The sequence below is a fragment of the Echinops telfairi genome, unplaced genomic scaffold (assembly GCF_000313985.2).
Source record: "Echinops telfairi isolate 266 unplaced genomic scaffold, ASM31398v2 ScPeMD7_4;HRSCAF=17, whole genome shotgun sequence".
Lineage (NCBI taxonomy): Eukaryota > Metazoa > Chordata > Mammalia > Afrosoricida > Tenrecidae > Echinops > Echinops telfairi.
This window is the reverse complement of record NW_022103900.1, coordinates 27,091,952-27,112,272: the sequence shown is the minus strand read 5'-3', so window position 1 is coordinate 27,112,272 and position 20,321 is coordinate 27,091,952.

Below are 20,321 nucleotides of genomic sequence, written 5' to 3'. Positions count from 1 at the left end.
TCATATAATATATTTGTATATGTACATGTCTTTATCTAGAGCTCTATAAATACCCTTTGCCTCCCAGCTCTTTCCTCTATTTCCATTGATTCGTCAGGACCATCTTAAGTCCCAAAGTGATATCTTAGGTTTTTGAGATTTCAGCGTTATCATTATTTTAAAGCAGATTTTCCCAAGGCCATTTGTTGTTAGATGTCTTGATGGTTGCTTCTATGCATGTTATTATCTATCCAAAGAAAATGAAATCCTTGACAATCCTATTCTGTGTTTATCATAATCTTGTTTATGGGTCCAGTTGCGAGGATTTTAGGTGTTTTGTGTGTTCAGGTGTAATTAATACCTATTGAAGGTTGTAGTCTTTGATCCTCATCATTAAGTGCATCTACCATTTTCACTGTCAGGAAGCAAAGTTATATCATCTGTTTATCACAGTTGTTAATGAGTCTTTCCTCACCTCGAATGCAGTGTTTTTATTTGCATAGTGCAGTTCTCAGATTATCTGCTCAGCATACAGACCGGTGGTGAAAAGATTTCCTAGTCTGTCTTTGTCTGGAAGCTTCACTGAGCCCTGTCTACTAGGAGTGAGGCTGCAGATATGTGAAATAGCACTGGCATAGTCTCCAGATTCACCGCAGCTCACAAGCCATCACAGGATGACCAACTGATAATGGGAGGTGGGCTTCATCTTATTGTGTTATATAAATTTTACAGATTCCTTGTCCCTTCCTATGTAGGCGAAGAAGTTTGGTGGTGGTGGAGGTTGGAACTCCAGTATTTCCATCAATATAGAAACTCAGAATGGAATATACTTTATTTCAATTTCTGCCTATGGTTGCTCTGTAAATTTATTCCTTTGATGTGTGGATGTCTTTACGTCTTTTAATAACCTCAACAAATTTGTTCTGATGTCTTTGCAGACTCTTCTCTAGAAGAAAATTTCATTAGGAGTGAAATTTTCTAACAAATTTTAAAATTCTGTTTCTTGGCTCTCCTAGACATCAGATTTCTTCTTGGGTTTTGAAATTGGGTTTGCAAGCTCCTTTGGAGTATTGGCCCCCTCCAAACTTTGGCCTTTCTGAGTTTGCTCATTGTCTCTACCTAACCCAACCTCTTGGTGTTGGCTATCATTCGGTCCATCTTGTTGTAATCTTTACAGGAGCAGATTGTCAGGTCTGGTTCCTAGGGAGCGGCTGAGTGGATTTGAACCCCGAACCTTATGGTTAGCTGCCAAGCTCAATTCAGAAAGCCATGCATAACTGAATCTGGGAGATACTGCCCCTAGCGGACATTTCAGGATATTGCAGATCTACTTTTGGAGTCTGCAGGCTGTTGGCTCAGTGTCTGGGGGTGACACTGTGGCCTCTGTCTTCCCAGGCTCACAACTTCACATGATCCGGTAGTTCCAGTAGGGTAGCTGGCCCTATCTGCCCCTGGGATCCAACAGTAGGCCTGGCTCTGCTCCAGCTCTCACTCACGCATAGAGCTCTCCATCCCGCACTGGCCAAACTCCCAGTCACCACTGCTTCCTTGCATAACCCAGACAACTGATTCATATTTTCCTTTTGTTCCTGGTCCTCAGACATGTTCCTCTTGTGCTGGAGCTGGGTAGGTCATGCTGCCTTTCTTTCCCTCTTCTGTGCTTCATCTGTCCGTTCGAGGAGTTCAGAGCAGAGAGGGGAACTCGCTGCCTGGGGATGGTTATAAAAGTCTGGATTAATGCATATGAAAATGGTGCATAAATGGCATTTCTTCCAAGTGCACGTCTGTGGAGTCAGATCCACACCCTCCTCTATAATCGTGCAAGAAATGCTTCTGGAAGAGTCCCAGAATGGACTCCTCTTTATTTCTGTTTGGCAGAGCCAGAGCCTTTAAGTATCTTCTGTTAATTCTTGTGGCACATTGTACAAGTAGATCCTTGCTGATCTGTTAGAAATGTCACGTGAGTCTATGTCCTCTTCTCCAGACACTGTGCTGTATAAACCCAGGTGCCCCGTTTCCTTATTAAAATAGGACCCCCGCCCCCTACCCACCACACATGTTATGGTATCGACACACAGTAAGCCTCAAGAGAGATCACTCATCAGACTGATTCATGCCACACATTTCAAATTTCTTTAGTCAACCAACGACACCGTGACACTTAATAAAACATTTGCATATCCAAATGCGCTGACATATAAAACCTATGTACTCAAATGTGTACATACTTGGCAATTAAACAAAAGCATGTTTTTCTTGTTACATATTTGCTTTGAGAATCAGCGTCCACTGACCTCTTGTCTATAGTCCGTTTCCCACTGAGATGGAGGGAGAACTGTCCCCAGGAAAGAGGCCTCCTGCCCTGCCTATCCGGAAGCCATCTACCTGTGACCAGGGAGCCTGAGCACATTCTTTCTAGGAGCAGGTGTGAACCCATCCCAGCTAGCTAAGAGCAGCTCACAGGGCCTCTACCTTGGGGAGATAAAGAGGCAGCCTGTGTGGGCTCCCTCCTCCCCCCCACCCCCACCCCAAGAGCCATTTGTTCCTGGGACACGCCCCCTCCAGGAATCTTTCAATGCTCTTCAAAACGTGGCCAGGCACAATGCATCTGACCTTGTTCAAAGACAGGGGCTGCACCGCCCCAGGCAAAGAATGAAGAAACACAGAAAATGACAAATCTTTCTATGCTTTTTTTCTCGGTGGTGTGGAAAAACTCCTGTGCCTGTAGACCGAAAACACTTATTATTTCTCCCTTCGTTCTTTCCTCCAGTAAATTAACTAACACACTCTATTCGTCAGCGTCCATGATTTAGAAAAAGAATCTTGCCGTGGAGACGATGCAGCCCATGAGAAAAAATGCAAAACGTTGTATCCTCTACAGTATATCTAGATCCTGCATTCACTTCGGCAAAGCATGTTCTTGGCGTTGCTCACTGGGTGGGGGATGGGCTTTGTGGGAAGCATGTTCTATCCTGCAGAAAGGGTGCCATTTACTCAAAGGGAACAAATGCCCCGGGGGTGTTCTCATCAAGGTGGGGGTGGGGGTGGTGACGAGGTATGACACCTGAAGAAGAAATACAGTCCAGCCATTTAGCCAGTCACGACTTCCCATGAGACAGCAGAAGAAATCTGGCCCATACGCAAAACTAATTATTCTTGAAAGGCTACTTCCTCAGAACTTTATCCACTCCAGGGTCTCTGCGTCTCAATTACAGAATGGGGACAAGGATGTGAACACTGCCACCACGCCCACCCCCTCCCCCCACCCACCATCCACCCCCTCCCACCGGGTCCTCATGCACTCATACATACCCATGCATAGTGTGGCCAAGCCTGCAATTAAAGAGCCCCACTGGACGACATGTGTGTCCATGCATCTGTGCAAGAAAATGAGAGGTATTTAACGCAGGCAGAATTGGCAAGGTGCTTGAAAAAGCCTGTCCTTATGCTCAGGTTTCCTTCCAAGCATCAGTCTAGGCTTATAAAGACAAATGAGATTGCTGCTGCATTGCTACACCCTGTGCAATGGACGTAAAGTGGATCGGCAGCTTTTAAAACAACACGTGGGAAAATGCTTTACTTTTTTTTAAACGAGTAGTTGCTCAAAAGTGAAATATATGATTAATGTGAGCGTAGTTATAGAAAAGGGTGCTGTCAGAATGAGATGCCACCTGTGAGAGTATTCATAGGAAATAGTAAAAAGTCATAAGAATTAGATTCTAAAAAAACAAAAGTAACAAGCTCACTGCTCTTGTGTCGCTTTTGGCTCACGATGGGACACTCGGGAGGGTTTCTGAGACTGCACATTTTTATGGGAGCCAACAGACTCATCTTTCTCCTGAGGAGCAGCTGGTGGGTTTGAACCACTGCCCTTGTTCTTAGCCATCCAGTGCCTAATCCATGGCATCACCAAGGCTCCCCAGATTCCAAAAAGGAAGACCTGAAAATGGGAGTAAGTAGAGAGGGCGTAGCCCTAGCTCTATTTGGTTCAAAAGAGGGGTGGTCGGTCTGGGATTGTTCTGTGAGCCCACCCCTGATGCTTGCCGGTGGGGCTTCTGGGATTTAAGATCAAGAGACCAGTTTGAGAATTCTGACTTAGCTTCTTCTTTAGTGTGGTAGTTAGTTACTTAATCTGTTGTCACGTTGAGAGACTTATGAGTGAAGGTGTGGGGTCTAGCCTGTCCATCAAGATATAACCAAGACCTTCTCCTGAGAATTCTGGAAACTCCTGTATTTCCTTCTTGGAGGCGGGAGACACTTCTCTCTCTGTGCTCATTCCCTGTGAGACGCTCTACTGACAAGACACACGGTGCTATGCCCTGGGAGCTGGAGAAGCCACATGGACCTACCCTGATGCAACCAGGCCTCTGGAGCTGGAGAAGCCACATGGACCTACCCTGATGCAACCAGACCTCTGGAGCTGGAGAAGCCATGTGGAGACCCCTGCCAGCGCTGAGATGCTTACAACGCCACTAGACCCACAAGACTTCCCACCCACAGGCCTGTGATCTTTCTTCATTTGGCATCGTATTCCACGAGTCTGAAGAGGACTTTATAGATTGGTGTTGGACATATGGGCTAATATTGGACTTATGGACTTGATCTTGGACTGGAGTGGGATGTTTTCTCAATATTCAGTTGCTCTTTGAATATAAACCTCTTTCTTATAAACATATGTGTCTCTATGAATTTGTTTCCCTAGTCTACCCAGACTAACACATTGAATATTGCTTATCTTTCCATTCCTCAGAACCGGGGTGTAGAGTATGCAGGCATGTGCTCATATTAATCTGTTTATGCATGATATTTTACAATAAGAGGCTGACTTAATAAATACCTTTAAAGAAATGTGAAATTGTATTTCATTGTATCAACAAAACCAAACCCACAGCCATCTACATGATTTCAACACTTGGTGACCACTCACTCAATGCCATGGAGTCCAAGCCGATGCACAGTGAACCTACAGGGCAGGGCAGAACTGCCCTGTGAGTTTCTGAGACCAAAATTGTTTATGGGAGTAGAAAACCCAGTCTTTCTCTCACTTAGTGACAAGACCTCCATAAAATTAGAATAGAGGATTAAAAAAACCCTCACAGATGTGAAATATAGATGAATGGAAATGTTTAAAATGGTTTTTTTAAAAGTATTTGGAGAGAAAATCAAACTTTTTTAAACATAAAAGTAAGAGAGATTGAAAACAGGAGAAAATAGTTTTAAAAATTAATAGATAATTTTAGGAGGTCTAAAATCTAGTGGTATACTGCAAAGAAATAACATAAAAGACAGAGGTTGAAAAAAATTTCAAATACGTCCAATTACCCCAAATTAGAGAATTCACGTTTTAGGAGGGACTTTGGTGGCGCTTTGGGTTAGGCATTGGGCCGCCGATTGCAAGGTCAGTGGTTCAAACCTGCTGCCAGCAGCTCCAGATGAGAAAACCGAGGCTGTTGACTTCTGTAAAGCTTTCGAGTCTGGGGAACCCTGTATAGGGTCACTAGATGGCACAATTGACTCCGTGGCCGTGGGTTTGGGCCTGGTTGGTTCCACATGGTACAATTAGTGAAGCAAGAACAATCACAAGGCTTTGTTGTGGGGGCGGTCTTAAAGCACGTTCTTCCATTCGCTGACGGTTTCCTCATCTGTAGTAGAGTCTAGAGATAATGTTGGCGACATCGATGCCGCATGACTCACACTGTGGGTCACGGAAGGGAGAGTGTCTTCCTAGGCAGTGGAAATAACCCTGGGGGTTCTCTCCTGGTGAAGAAAGGGGGAACCAAACCCAATGATTGACGTATAACACCCACCCTCCCCCGGGGAGGGGGGCAGACAACAGACGAGTGGGTGGAGGGAGACAGCGGTCTGTGTAAGACAAGATAAAAAAATTATAAATTACCAAGTGTTCATGAAGGAGGGTGGGGGAGCGAAGGGGAAAAATGAGGTGCTGATGGCAAGGGCTCAAGTTGAAAGAAAATGTTTTGAAAATGATGATGGCAATATATGTACAAATATGCTTGACACAATAGGAGGATGGATAAATACTTATGAGATCGCTAAGAGCCCCCAATAAAATGATTTTTTAAAAAAAGAATTGGACTGCTAACCAAAAGGTTGGTGCTTCAAAGCAAGTCACTCTGCAGGAGGCTATGAGGCTGTCTGCTCCCGTAAAGACCTACAGTCTTGGGCACCCTCTTGAGCAGTTATACTCGGTCCTGTAGGGAGGCTATGAGTCACAAGCAGCTCAGTAGCAGTGGATGTGGGGTTGGTTTTGCAGCACCATCCACATGCTCCCTGGTGGTCAGCTTCTCCCACGAGTCAGGATGAACTCCACAGCGACTTAGCGCAATCCCCGGGAGGTATCTGTAGGTGAAATCTTTATGTCGCTGCTCCCCTACTTTCTGCTTCATTTTCAAATGAATGTTGCTAGAGGAGGTTGGTACATAAAAGAATCTTGCTTACTCATTTTCGTCATGTCTCTTCAGATCAAAAGAAATGTAAAATCAGCCTAGTGCTGGCATAAAAAGAGACATAGAGGCCAATGAAACAGAACCGAGACTCCAGAAATAAACCCACACATCTGCGGTCAGCTGACTTGGGAAACGTGTGCTAAGTCTCTGGGATGGGAAAAGGAGATGTCCACATGTCGAGGGATGGAGCGGGAGCCAGACCTCACACAGCACACCAAAACCAAACTCAGAAGCATGGAGCCAGGTGTGCAAATCAAACCAAGGATTGTTCAGAAGGAAGAGCAGGAGGGATGCTGCCCAGCCTAAGCTTCACAATAGGCGGTCAAACATGTTAACAAAAGCACAAACAACACATTCAAAACAAAGAAATGGGGCCTCAGAAAAACTCAAAATGCATGTTTATCCAAATACGTTACTCACTCACCCCAATCTTCCCCCCTATAAAAGTGAAAGGACAAGCTACCAAGTGGGAAAATGATCTTCAGAAACCATATATCCGATAAGTATCGAAAAGCTAAATGGGTATAAAATTTCAACCACATAGCTACAGATAGACCAATAACCAGTCATAAAATAGGCAAAGAAAGGAGCTGAATAGACATTTCACTACAGATGGCATTCAAGTGGCCACCAGACACATAAAAAGATGCTCGGCGTCATTAACCATCAGAGAGATGCAAATCAGAACCCCCCCCCCCAGTCTTCCATTTCACCCCCACTGGGATGACTAGGATAAAAAGAAAAGAAAAAACCAAACGTTGGTGTGGAGGTAAGAAGGTGGGGGAATTGGAACTCTGAACCTCTGCTGGTGGGAATCCTAAAGGGCATTTTAGAAAATGACAAATCGGATGAGCATGTTCTTGTTAGAGACAGTCACGTTGGCTTCAACTCATAATAATCCAATGTACAACCGAGTGCAAAACTGCCTAGTCCTGCGTCAGCATCACAATTGTGACTATATTTGAGCCCGTTGTGTGAGCCACTAGTTGTGTCTTCACCATTGTGTCAATCCATCTTGTTGAGGAGCTTCCTCTTTTTTGTTGACCATCTCATTTACCAAGCATAATGTCTTTCCCCGGGGACTTAGCACTCCTGATAAGTGTCCAAAGGGTGTGAGAGGGAATCTTGTCATCCCTGCCCTTAAAGAACATGAACTAAGCCGAACCATTCACCAAGAATGGTACTTACCCCTACATTGGGTTTCTCAGACTGGAAATCTGTATAGGAGCAGATAGCCCTATCTTTTCCCTTGGAGCAGCCAGTGGGTTTGAACCGCTAGCCTTTGGATTAGCAATCCCAAGATTAATCCACCATGCCACCAGAGATTCTTCACTCATCAACCCACCCATCCACTCATAGCAACGTGATTTAGGATTTTCAAGACTGTAAATCTTTACAGGATCAGGTAGCATCATTGTTCTTCCCAGAAGTGATTGGTGGATTTGAACTGCTGCCCTCGAGGTTAGCCCAATACGGAACCCACTACACCACCAGGGCTGCTTGACTCTGAAAAAGAAAGTGAGAATGGCTGTGCCAACAGTGTCACAAAGTGGTCCTGTAGAAACGACAACAAAGCAAATAAAAATTTTCAAGAAAATCTTAGCTGCAGTACAGTGGCCATTCGGATAAGCTGAGTGGAAGGGGAGAAAGGTGATAGAGGCTGTTTGTTTGAAGAGGAAGGTGCTTCACACCCATTTACATTGCGTGAAGTATTCAGGGCATGGCCCCAGCTACCATTCTCTTTAGGATAATTGAGTGCGCCAGCCCCCCACCCTGAAAGAACCATTCTTCCTGCCACCGAGCTGATTTTGATTCATATCAACCCCCTATAACAGGGTAGAGCGGTTCATGTAGGTTTCTGACACTGTCAACTCTTTAAGGGAGTAGACAGACTCAGCTTTCTTCTGAGGAATGGCTGGTGATTTCGAACTCCTGACCTTGGGGTTAGCAGCTGAACACATAAACACTGCACTACTTGGGTTCCTTAAAGGACTATTAAGTACGTTGGAAATGCCATTGATAAAGTCAGGCACAGTTAACAACTCCTACACTGTTAATTACTGAATGAGCCAGTTCTTAATTTGCAGCTGGTTATTGGCCCTTGGCTTTCTGATCTGAAGCACCAGGCTTTTGGGGAGCAAGGCAAAGCCCCATCAGCACCCCCACCCCATTCACACACGGAGCCTTTCTCCCCAGGGCTACAGTGAAGTACTATAGCGACAACCTACTCGGAACCCACGCCTAAAACCTGCTCCTGCCTGCAACTACTCAGGGCTAGCACATTCACACTTATGTCGAAGTGCCTTGCAGTTTCCATAGCACATCTCATATCTGTGCCCTCGTTTAATCTTTACAGTAACCACGGTGTGGTGTAGGCACTGAAAACAGCGATGTTTGAGAGAGAGGAAAAGTTCAAGTTCAGAGAGCTTTATGTCAAGAAGTTTTATGTATCAGGAAAACTTCCCAGTCAAGTCCAGCTCAAGTCTGTAAATTCCATACTAGTCCGTAAGTCCCTCTTCAGACTCACGAAGCCACTCGCAATGATGCAGAACACAGGAAGACCACAGGCCGGTTAGTGCAAAGTCCTGTGGATCCAATGGCGGTGGTCACATCACAGGGCTCGAGGCAACGGGGTCAACCAGCAGGAAGGTGAAGGCAGAGAGAGCGGGGAGGTGCCCAGCGTCCTCTTTATGAGAAAGCCACGCCTACAAGGAGTCCCCATCAGGCTGTAACCTGATGGACAGGCTAACCTCCACCTCTGTACTTTCATATAGCTTCAAGTTGGCATGAAATTATGTAACCACCACACCTCCCTTTTCCAAACCAGACTGCACGGCCAAGTTTCTTTGGGCCTGGCTGACTGAGGGGTGCAAGCTGAGTCCTAACTAAGAATCGAAGCAGGTACGTTTCTTAGTCATCCAGCATGCCTTCTTTTTTCCTCGTCCTGAGAGGGGAAATATACTTCAGGCTGCTTCGCTTCCTGGCTATCTTTTTCCTTTCTGCTGCCTCTAATTTTATGAGGCCCCAAAGGGTGGGCTTCTTTCCTACTTCTGCCTGTACCTCCCTTACATTAAACTATAAGACCTAGTTAGCATTTAACAGTCCTACCTGTGAAATGTGGGCCCCAGGCTTGTATCGTCTCACCATCCGGATTCAATCTGTGTGCCGTGTAAATCATCAAAGAAGCTTGCTGATGTGAAAAGGGAGGTGGCATCAGGATTGGAGGAAGGCTTCGATATGCAGATGACACAACCTTGCTTGCTGAAAGTGAGGAGGCCTTGAAGCACTGGCTGGTGAAAATCCACAATCGTAGCTTTGAGTACAGATTACAACTCCATGTAAAGAAGACCAAACGCCTCACAGTGAAATGAACAGGTAACATCATGATAACTGGAGAAAAATGGAAGTTGTCAAGGATTTTGTCTTCCTTGGATCCCCAATCAATGCTCATGGAAACAGCAGTCAAGAAACCAAACGGCACCCTGCCTTGGGTCAATCTGCTGCACAAGACCTCTTTAAAGTATTGAAAAGCAAGGGTGTTCCTTCGAGAGCTAAGATGTGCCTGACCCAAGCGAGGGCATTTTCAATGATCTCATATGCATGAGAAAGTTGGGCATGGGCTCAAGAAGACCATCGGGGAAGCTGGGCATCTGTACTGTCGTGCTGGCACAGAATAGGGCGAGGGCCGTACACTGCTAGAAAAACAAACAAATCTGTCTTGGAAGGTGCATGGCCACACTGCTCCTTAGAGGCAAGGGTGGCAGGACTTCATCTTCCGTACTTTGGATGGGAGAGAATCGTCCCTGGAGAAGGACAACCTGCTTGGTAAAGGAGAGGGACAGTGAAATAGAGCAAGGCCCTCCAAGAGAGGGTTGACTCCGGGGCTGCAACAATGGGCTCACGTGAGGGTGGCACAGGTGGCACAGGTTGGGCAGTGCTTTGTTCTGTGGCGCATCAGGCCACTATGGGTCGGAACCGACTGGATGGCACCTGCCAACCATAGCAGCATCCCGTAAGTGACAGCCTAGCGTGTAGACGGTGGGTCCTGCTTTCCTTGAGGAAGTAGAGTCCTGAGCGACAATAACTCCCATTTTAACAATGGGAACAACTCAGAAAAACTACAAAAATATGGCACTGGTTTTTGTTTTAGCTTACTCTAGTCTCCAGTTGTAGACTTGCCAAACAAATTGCAAGAGTAGTTCGAAGCATTCTCTCAAACTCTTTCCCCAGATCCCCCAAATGTAAACTTTTTTACCACATTTGTTTTATTTCCATCCATCCCCCACTCATGCAGGCAACTATTTTTCTAAACCAGTGGTTCTCAAACTTCCTAATGCCGCGCCCCTTTAATGCAGTTCCTCATGTTGTGGTGACTGACCCCCACCACCACCACCAAATTATTTTTGTTGCTACTTCATCACTGTCTGAATCGGGCGACCCCTGTGAAAGGGTTGTTGGACCCACAAAGGGATCATGACACACAGGTTGAGAGCCGCTGTTCTAAACCCTTCAAAGCATAAGTTGCAGGCATAACCTTTTCACTTATAAGCACTTAATTATATATTTCCTAAAAATACAGTCAGTCACATAAATACAGAAAAACAACACTTTAAAAAATCAAGACATCAACATTGACACTGTAAATTACGATCTCATGTAAAATCTTTATTTGCACTTTGCCAATTGTAGCAATAATGTCCTTTATCTCAATATCAAGAAGTCGATTCTGACTCAGAGTGACCCTAGGTAGGGTTTCAGAGGCTGTACATCTTTTTTTAATCATTTTATTGGTGGCTCATACAACTCTTATCACAATCCATACATATATCCATTGTGCCAAGCACATGTGTACATTTGTTGCCCTCATCAGTCTCAAAACATTTGCTTTCTACTTGAGCCCTTGATATCAGCTCCTCCTTTTTTCCCCTCCCTCCCCCCTCCCCCCTCCCTCATGAACCCTTGATAATTTATAAATTATTATTATTTGGTCATATCTTACACTGTCCCATGTCTCCCTTCACCCATTTTTCTGTTGACCGTCTCCCAGGGAGGAAGTTCTATGTAGATCCTTGTAATCGGTTCCCCCTTTCTACCCCACCCTCTCTCCACCGGTATCACCACTCTCAGCACTGGTCCTGAAGGGCTCATCTGTCCTGGATTCGCTGTGTTTCCTGTTCCTGTCTGCACCAGTGTACGTCCTCTGGTCTAGAAGCTGTAAATTTTTACAGCAGCCGGTCGGCTCAGCTTTCTCCTGCTTATTTTGTAAGAAGCTTCTCAGTTTGGCTTTGTCTGGTGCTGGCCTTCCCTGTAATGAGATTGAATCAGTGCCTGGTAGCAGGGACCTCACAGAACCGATGCCGTGTTCAGCTATTGTGTCAGAAGGCATAGGATGTCATTTGGTCTCAAGACTGGTGACATTACTTTTGGTCACTTAACTAAAGTGGTGTCTGCGGTGCTTCTTCACACGGCAAAGTTACTATTTTTCTCCTTGTAATTAAGAAATGTACCTTGGGGGATATTCTTGGAGACTGAAAATACCCTATTACATCCTCAAATAGCATCCACTCATTTGAGCATTCATTGGTGGTTTCTGCCAAATGAATAATTAGAACCATGGTTGTTGCATTATGATACTTTGATTTCACCACTCCATAATTCTTAATTGAATTACTACTGTGGCAAAAAACTTATATTTAGTTAGCTGTAGTTATTTTCAGTGTGTATTTGTAAACTCTCATTGTATCCAATAGGGACCTTTACTAGTATGATTTATTTTGATCCTCAAATTAGCTCAGAGTTAGTCATCTATATAGGAACCCCTTCAAGGGAGTTCCCGTGTCTTCTCTGACAACCCCGTTATTTTCTGAGCCTTTCCTTACCCCTGTCACAATATTTCAGACTCATCTTGTACTTTCCCTGTCCCCTTTGAGAAACTGTTTTTCTAAGGTGTCCTGATTGTTCTTGGGCAGAATGGAATTTAGAAACCAATATTACTTAAAAACCCTCTCAGTGAATGGAGCTAGGAAAGAAAAAAAGTAAATACCTCTCCCATTCCCTCCTGCCCTGCCCACACACTCACAGATACATACATATCTGTCCATCTATATCTGTTTAAATTTTAAATATCATTGTGGTTGCAGTTTCCTGCCTCTGGATGATCAAGGCCCTTTTAAGTATGATGTTCAGTGTCTTGTAAGTCATTGTTTAATATAAAATATAGAAATAGAGAGATAGAGGTAGAAATGGAAAGAGAATGGAGAGGGAGCCAAGGACCTCTAGATTTAAGCCCTGGTGATATAATGAATTACTCATTGGGCTGCTAACCACAAGGTCAGCAGTTTGAACCTACCAGCTACTCTACAGAACATGAGGCTTTCCCATAAAGATTTACAGCCTCAGAAATCCACAGGTGGGCCATTCTTCTCTGTCCGCAGGATTACTATCAGTCAAAATTGACTCGATGACAGTGAACTAGATCTATATCCATATCCATATCTATATAAAAAGAGTATAGTTTGGGATCATTTCAGAAGGAAAGGTGTGTTAGGCCGGGTTGACCAGAGAAACAAATTCAGAGACACTCATATGTATAAGAAAGAACTTTATATCAAAGAGTAATTGTATGTTAAGGAAACATCCCAGCCCAGTCCAGATCAAGTCCATAAGTCTGATATTAGCCCATAAGTCCAAGAATCATTCTTCACACTCACGCAGTCACATGCAAGGATGCAAAATACAAGAAGATCACAGGCCAGTGGGTGCAAAAGTCTTGTGGATCCAGTGGCGGTGGGAGCATCTCAGTGCTGGTGTGGGTCTTCACGTGACTCCTCCAGCTCTCTGAGTGTGGATCTTCAGCAGAAGGTGAAGCAGAGAGAGGGGAAGTTTCTAGAATCCTCATGAGAAGGTCATGCCCACAAGGAGGCTTGATCAGGCTGTGACCTGATTGACAGGCTAAACTCCATCCGTTCACTCTGAACACCTTCAAGCTGAGATTATGTAACTATCACAAAAGACAAATTCAGTGTCCATATGAACACTGAATTTGGCTGGAAGCAGATATCTACCAATGCCTTTTGGATGAATTTTTTGATATGTCATTATGAATAGTTTCTGCAGGAGCACATTACACAATAAAGTAAATCTAGTGTTTAATCCTTCAGGCAAACCTTTCGAGACCTCCCAGAGACCCCTGCTCACACCCTCATAATTCATACTTACTGGTGAGATCATTTAACCAGTGATTTTTGTCCAATACTAGATGGCTTGCTCAACGAGACATGACATTGACTATGTTGTTTTGCTTGCCATTGTCTAGTGTATATCTTTTGTTCCATAGATATTTGTTAAGTGAATGAATTTGCCACTGTTAGAGAAACTGCCTGTTGTTCTGTCAATACAGAGTCCTAGGCTTACAAGACTTGTCTCGGCACCAAAGAGGAGTACAAAGGAAGGACTGGCCCAGGATCCTGTGACGTTCAAGGAGTTCCCAAGGTGGGGTAGTTCGACCACCCACATTCTGAGTAGGATCCTGTGACGTTCAAAGAGTTCCCAAGGTGGGGTAGTTCGACCATCCACATTCTGAGTAGAATGCGTTGCTACAGCGCTATAGAATTATTAGGAAATATAGCTTGCTTGCAGAAAATAACCTCCCATTGTGAACAAAACTGAGAAAAAAAATAAAATTAAAGGATTTCTCAGGCTGTAAATCTTTACTCGAAGCAGACTGCCTCACCGTTCTCTCCCCAATCACCAGCCTCTGGGGAGCAGTCCAATGCTGAATCCACTGTCCCCTGGGCCTCTTCCAGGCATCAGCAATGGGGATCGATAGGATGAATGGAGACAGTCTCTTGACGTCTGACTTATTTTATCTTTTGGGGCCAGGAGGACAAAAGAAAGTTCAGAGACAGCAAGTCAACCAGCATTTGACTACAGTGAACCCTCGTTTATCGCGGTTAATTGGTTCTAGACCCTACCGTGATAAATGAAATTCCGCCAAGTAGGATTCCTTATTTGTAAATCAAATATTTTCGTAGTTAGAGCATAGAGGACATGAAAAAACACCCTTTAGTCACCATTACACTCGTATTACCCAATTTATTAAACGAAAAAGGGAAAATACAGTAAAACATTTTGGACGTTATAATGATCATTTATTATTTATTATATTATTTATGGCATCAAGCGTGTACAGTATGAGCCAATCAGTGGCAGTAATGACAGAGCTGCGCTGTTAGGCAAAAACCGCGATAGAGTGAAGTCGCGGAAGTCGAAGCACGAAGTGGCGAGGGTTCACTGTATTTCCGGTAGAGTCACGGGAACTGGGAAAAGGAAGCTGATGAAACTCTTGGGCCCGTTTTGGGTGTGTTCTTCACAAGGTTCTGTTGCGCTTGCATACAGCTGTCCATCTCCCTGGACTTCTTGCTTCCCTCAAATACTTTCATTGCCACATGGCCATTAGGAGACAGGCATGTTTAGCTTAGGAATCACCAGGTCAATTCCATGTTTGATGGTATTTCTGTTTATGCAAAAGTGCTCCCTGATAGAAAGAAGGTATAAAACTGATTAGTGTCTTAAGCAACTGAAGGGTCTCTCCTGGCTGCCAGGATTACTATTTCTTAGTAGAAAATCGGGTAAGGGAAATTGAGTTCTTCTAATAAATTCCCTAACAGCAGCTTAGCTATAAATGATTTTTCAAAAATCACTTGACTATGCAAACTGGTTAGACCAGAAACATTTTAATGATATTTCAAGAGCTTCATGTCAACCATCAGTGTCCAATGAATGGAAATTACTTGTAGTGATACATCTGGAAATATGATGACTTCTTGAGCCAAATCTTTCAAGCTTTACATAAAATCTGGACTTTCATTTGAATATATGCCTGTTGTATAAACTTCAGATGTTTGTTATGAAGAAAAGGAGGATAAATTAGACACTACTCGGGATACTGAAAAATGAGTAAGACATTAAGATATGCTTTAGTTTATTGTTTGTTCTTCAAGGGAAAGAAAGAGAGTGAATAATTTAAGGGAATAGTCTTACTTAAAGAAGGGGCAATATTTTAATAAGGAGAAAAAGGAAAGGGGATATATTTTGAGATAGCAGCAGCACCACTGGAATGATGGATGTAATTTGACAAAGTAGCTACTTTGAAGGGGAAAACAACTCATATGAATATGAAATTTTATCCCTGTAAAATCCTAGCTTTATCTTCATTCTTATTTGTTTATTCGTTATTCATTTAATATTTATTGGGTGCCAACCCTGTGTACTGGATTTCTGCTAGGCATATTTCACTGAATAGGACAATCACAGATTCTTTTTTTTTTTATGATGTCTACCCTTACCAGAACTTGCACTAATTCCTATACTCATTATATTAAGAAAAATGAGGGTTAACTTTATATGACAGGAAAACAGAAATAACAAGGGTTTAAACTGTCTTCTGTAAATACAGGCCCTCCAGGACTCGGAGAGTGATCCCATCATCATTCAAAACCTCCAGCTCCTTTGTCACGATGCTCTGCTCTGCTTAATCACTTTATACACGGAGCCTTTGGAATCTGTCTTCTTTCAACGAATGCAGTCGAGATATATCATGTTGTCGCTTCCATCAGTGCTTTGTTTCTTCTTAATACTGAGTACAGGTCCACTCTAGGAATGGGCCACCGTTTGTTTAACCACTGCCCAGTTGAGGGACGGTTGGGTCATTTCGAGTTTTTGTCAGTCGAATTGCCATAAATATTTGCTTGTAGGTTTTTGTGTGAACACAGGCTTTCGTTTAACTTGGGTAAAACCTTAGGAGTGGGGTTGTTGACGCAGCGGTTCTGATGTCTTGGCTGTGCGCTGCGTTAATACTGAGTTCTGGAGGTCCTTGATATATACTGGCTACAGACAGTCAGCGATGCGATTTCAGAGGATTTCTCCCTAGTGGGACGATCTTTTCATTCTCTAAGCGGTGTCTTTCACAGGACAAGTACTTTTAATTTTAACCAAGTCCAAATCATTTACTTTTTATTTGATTGTTCACAACTTAATGGTTTCGGTTTTTAAATTTCCAAGGTTGAAAACCAAATACATAGAGCATCATCTTGGCAAAGATGGCAGCCACAAAGTACTTTCTGCATAAAGGTGAAATTAAATAAGAAGAATGTAGATCATGTATGCTGGACCAGTCCCATTATACATTTTTAAAGGTGAGAAAAGGCTCTAATGATAATAAATGTTAAGAAGTACAACTAACATCTTTCAGATTTTGTACAATAAAGCAAAGCCCCTGCCACTGAGTTTATTCTGACTTATAGCCAGCCACCCTCTAGGACAGGGGTCCTCAAACTTTTTAAACAGGGGGCCAGTTCACTGTCCCACAGACCCGTTGGAGGGCCAGACTACAGTTTAAAAAAAAAACTATGAACAAATTCCTATGCACACTGCACATGTCTTATTTTGAAGTAAAAACCAAAACGGGGCAAAAACACCCGGCCGGCTGGATAAATGTCCTCGGCAGGCTGCATGTGGTCCGCGGGCCGCAGTTTGAGGCCGTCGGCTCTAGGACAAGACATAAATGTCTCATAGTGCTTCCCAGGCTGTAAATCTTTATGAAGTCTTTACAGAAGCAGACTGCCTCATCTTTCTCTCATGGAGCAGCTGGTAGACTTGAAACGGTGACCTCTTGGTTAGCAGTTCAGCACTTTAGTTGCGATGCCATCAAGGAACCTTATTTATGTACAAGAAGCATGCAACAATGCCATGTGAAACGTGGTCCTTCAAGGCGGGGTTCAAGTACCCATCTGCTTCTTCACTCATTTATTTATTTTACAGAGTCTTTCTGAGCACCCTCTATGATCTAGGCATTGTATTACACACGAAGAAACAGGGAGACCACAACATGGGGGAAAGACTTTTGGATAAATAAACCAAAAGATTCTGACCCAATGTGATAGGATCAAAGATCCACAGGCATTCGGTGTAAACCATACTCTCTCTGCTCACCCACTTGATTAAAGTCTGTCTTTCTCAAGGTACTCTCCAGGAGTATTAAGAAGACATATGTTTCCCTCCTTGTGACTGTATGATCTGGATTCACAGTGATTGAATAAATAAAGAGCTCCCTACGGAAGTATAAAGAAGATTTGCTAATTCTGCCCTTGGCAGTTTTGAAGGTTTCATGAAAGGAGATGGCATTTGAAGTGAGTTAAGAAGCGTAGCTGGGAACTGCTGTTGGGGGCTGGGGCAAGGTTGGGGAGGAAGGACAACACTGCAGCTATGCGAAGTTTTAGACATGGACATGTGAAAAAGCATAATATCGTTGGGAAGGACAAAAAAATGACAATGAGGCAGTGTCTTCCTGGCCAGACAGAAGAGGAGGCCAAATTTTATGCAGGAAAGCTGTACCAACAAGGATCAGTTTAAACTTCACGGCAGCAAGGTTAGAGGGACTGCATGCTTGTAAGCTTGTAGGTGACTTTATCACGTTTCTGATTCTTAAAGAGAGATGGCAGTGTGGTGGCAGGCCAACTGCAAGCCTGTTAAATGGTTCTTGTTAAACCCAGCAGAAGAGATAATCAGGAGCTGCCTGATGCAACAGGGATGCTGAAGGGGAACAGATCTGAAAGCCATTTTCAGAGACAACGTTTATGGGGCCTTGGTGATTAGAAGATGGGAAGTGTTAAGTGGAAGGAAGACTTACAATTTTAGCTCTTCCACTGTTTGTTAGAAGGTACTTTTGTCTCTGTCTTTGCAGAAGTATGGTCAGAATGCTCCTTAGGCATAAGGATGGCGAGACTTCCTCTCAAGTACGTTGGACGTACTATCAGGAGAGACCAGTCCCTGGAGAAGGACATCGTGCTTGGTGAACTGGAGGGGCACTAAAAAAGGGAAAGACCCCTGACAAGATGGACTGACGTAGCTGCAACAACAGCCTCAAACAAACAACAATTGTGAGAGTGCCACAGGAGTGGCCAGGATTTCCTTCTATTGTACGTTGGGTTACTATGAATCAGGACCAAGTCCGCCCCCACCTCCCCACCCCACACATGTACTACATGCTCTTTTGAAAATCCTATGAGGCGCAGGTCTCTGTGACACACTGGTGTCACCACGCGTTGAAGTACATTCCAGGGCAATTGGTTAGAAACTATTGAATATATGAAAGAGAAAAAAAAAAAAACCCAGCTTATCCCAAATCTCACCATCCGGAGATAATGACAGGCAACATTTCATGTGCGTCTCCTTCCAGCCTTCTTTGAAAATACATTTTTGAAAACAGGTACCAAGAACTCGGGCATCATGGACTGCATTAATACGACAAGCTTCATTTTGAACCCAAAGAGTACATTTTGACCAAACGAAGCACTTGTTAAAAAGTCAAGCATCCGTGGATGGGCACTGAGAAGACAAGATTGCTTTCCTGGAAACAAATTGAGAGTCATGCACGTGGCCTTCGTTAGTACCAGATTCTAAACCCACAGAAGTAACTTGTTCAGCCACTGAGGGCATTTCCAGGTTCAGTTTGATTGATTTCACATTCCGTGCTTTCGACTTGGGGAGAGCCCCCCAGGAAGACAGCACTGATCTCCACCTCGATTTGCAAAAGGCTCCAAAGGAGTGCTAATTATCTTTGCCCACTTGAACTCTGATCTCATGGATGCCGAAGCAGAGAAACCAAGCAAGAGAAAAGCTCCCTGAGGTCCAGGAGCTGTTAATCAAAACAAGGTCCTTTCAATGACAGGACGCAGACATGGTTTTGTTGGGTTTTTTAATGTTTTATGTGAGTGGTGGTAGGTTATGGACTTGAGGAAGGATGGGAAGATGCTGACGCTGGAAAAGCAGCTCAAGGAATACAATGTGCAAGAAAGAAGAGACTCCTCAACGAAGGACAAATGTGGCCACTGGGCGGTCACCCTCCTCACATAGGCCCCCAGGGCAGGCACAGGGCAGAGGGGAGAGGGCTCATCATGAGCTTCTTGCTCTTGGGATGCCCCTCAGAATCTAGGCTCCAGCCAGACTTTTTGGAATTCAACCCCTCCTTCCCAGGCACCAGCACTGCGGTGAGAGCGGAGGGGGAAGGCGGGGGTGGGGTGGGATGGGGGGTGGTCCGGGGGGTGGGGGGGAGGAGTGGTTATCGCCATGGTCTGCTTCCACTCCGAAGCTCTCTGCAGTTCTCAACGGAAAAGGCCAGGGGAGTCACACATGATTTACAATAGGAGAAAAATCAATAGTTCCAGAGAGGACTTGGGAAGTGGGGGATGGGGTATTACTTTGGGGAGGAATGGCAGAAGGTGGGATAATTATGGCTCGGGCTCGTCCCACCCCAAATCACCCCTTCTCACCAGTGCTTGCCTCCCTGGTTCTGTCCACCCCTCCATCCTTTGCTCCTAATTCTAGTCTTCAGTTGGAAATGTCAGGGCGTCTTTGGCAACCCTAGGTTCTGAGCTCCACTGTTTTTCAGCACTCCAGGTCTTGGGTCAGCAGATTTTATCCAAGAGCGTGGGATTTGGCCAGGGCCAGTTCCCAATGCGCGGCTTCCCGCGGTGCCCTAATGAGCAGGGGTGAAGCCTGCCGAGAGGGAGAGGGCCCCCTGGCTGGAGCACAGGAAGGAACCCGCGCAGCCTGAGCAAACAGTGTAAGTCTGAACCTTCCCTGGGAACGGGCTGCAAGGGCACAGGAGCCAGCCCTCCTCCGCCCGCTTCTCGGTTCCGCGAACTCCCTCGCGCGACCAGCGCCCGGAGCCCAGCTCCTCCACCGGCTCCCGGCGGCCCGCTCCCGCAGCGGGGAGTTTGCAGACTTGGCGCTCAGGCGGACCCTCTCGGAGTTGGGGCGTGCGTGCTGGGCCAATAAGCGCGTCCCGCGGAGGGCTCGGCTCCCCCCGCGCGC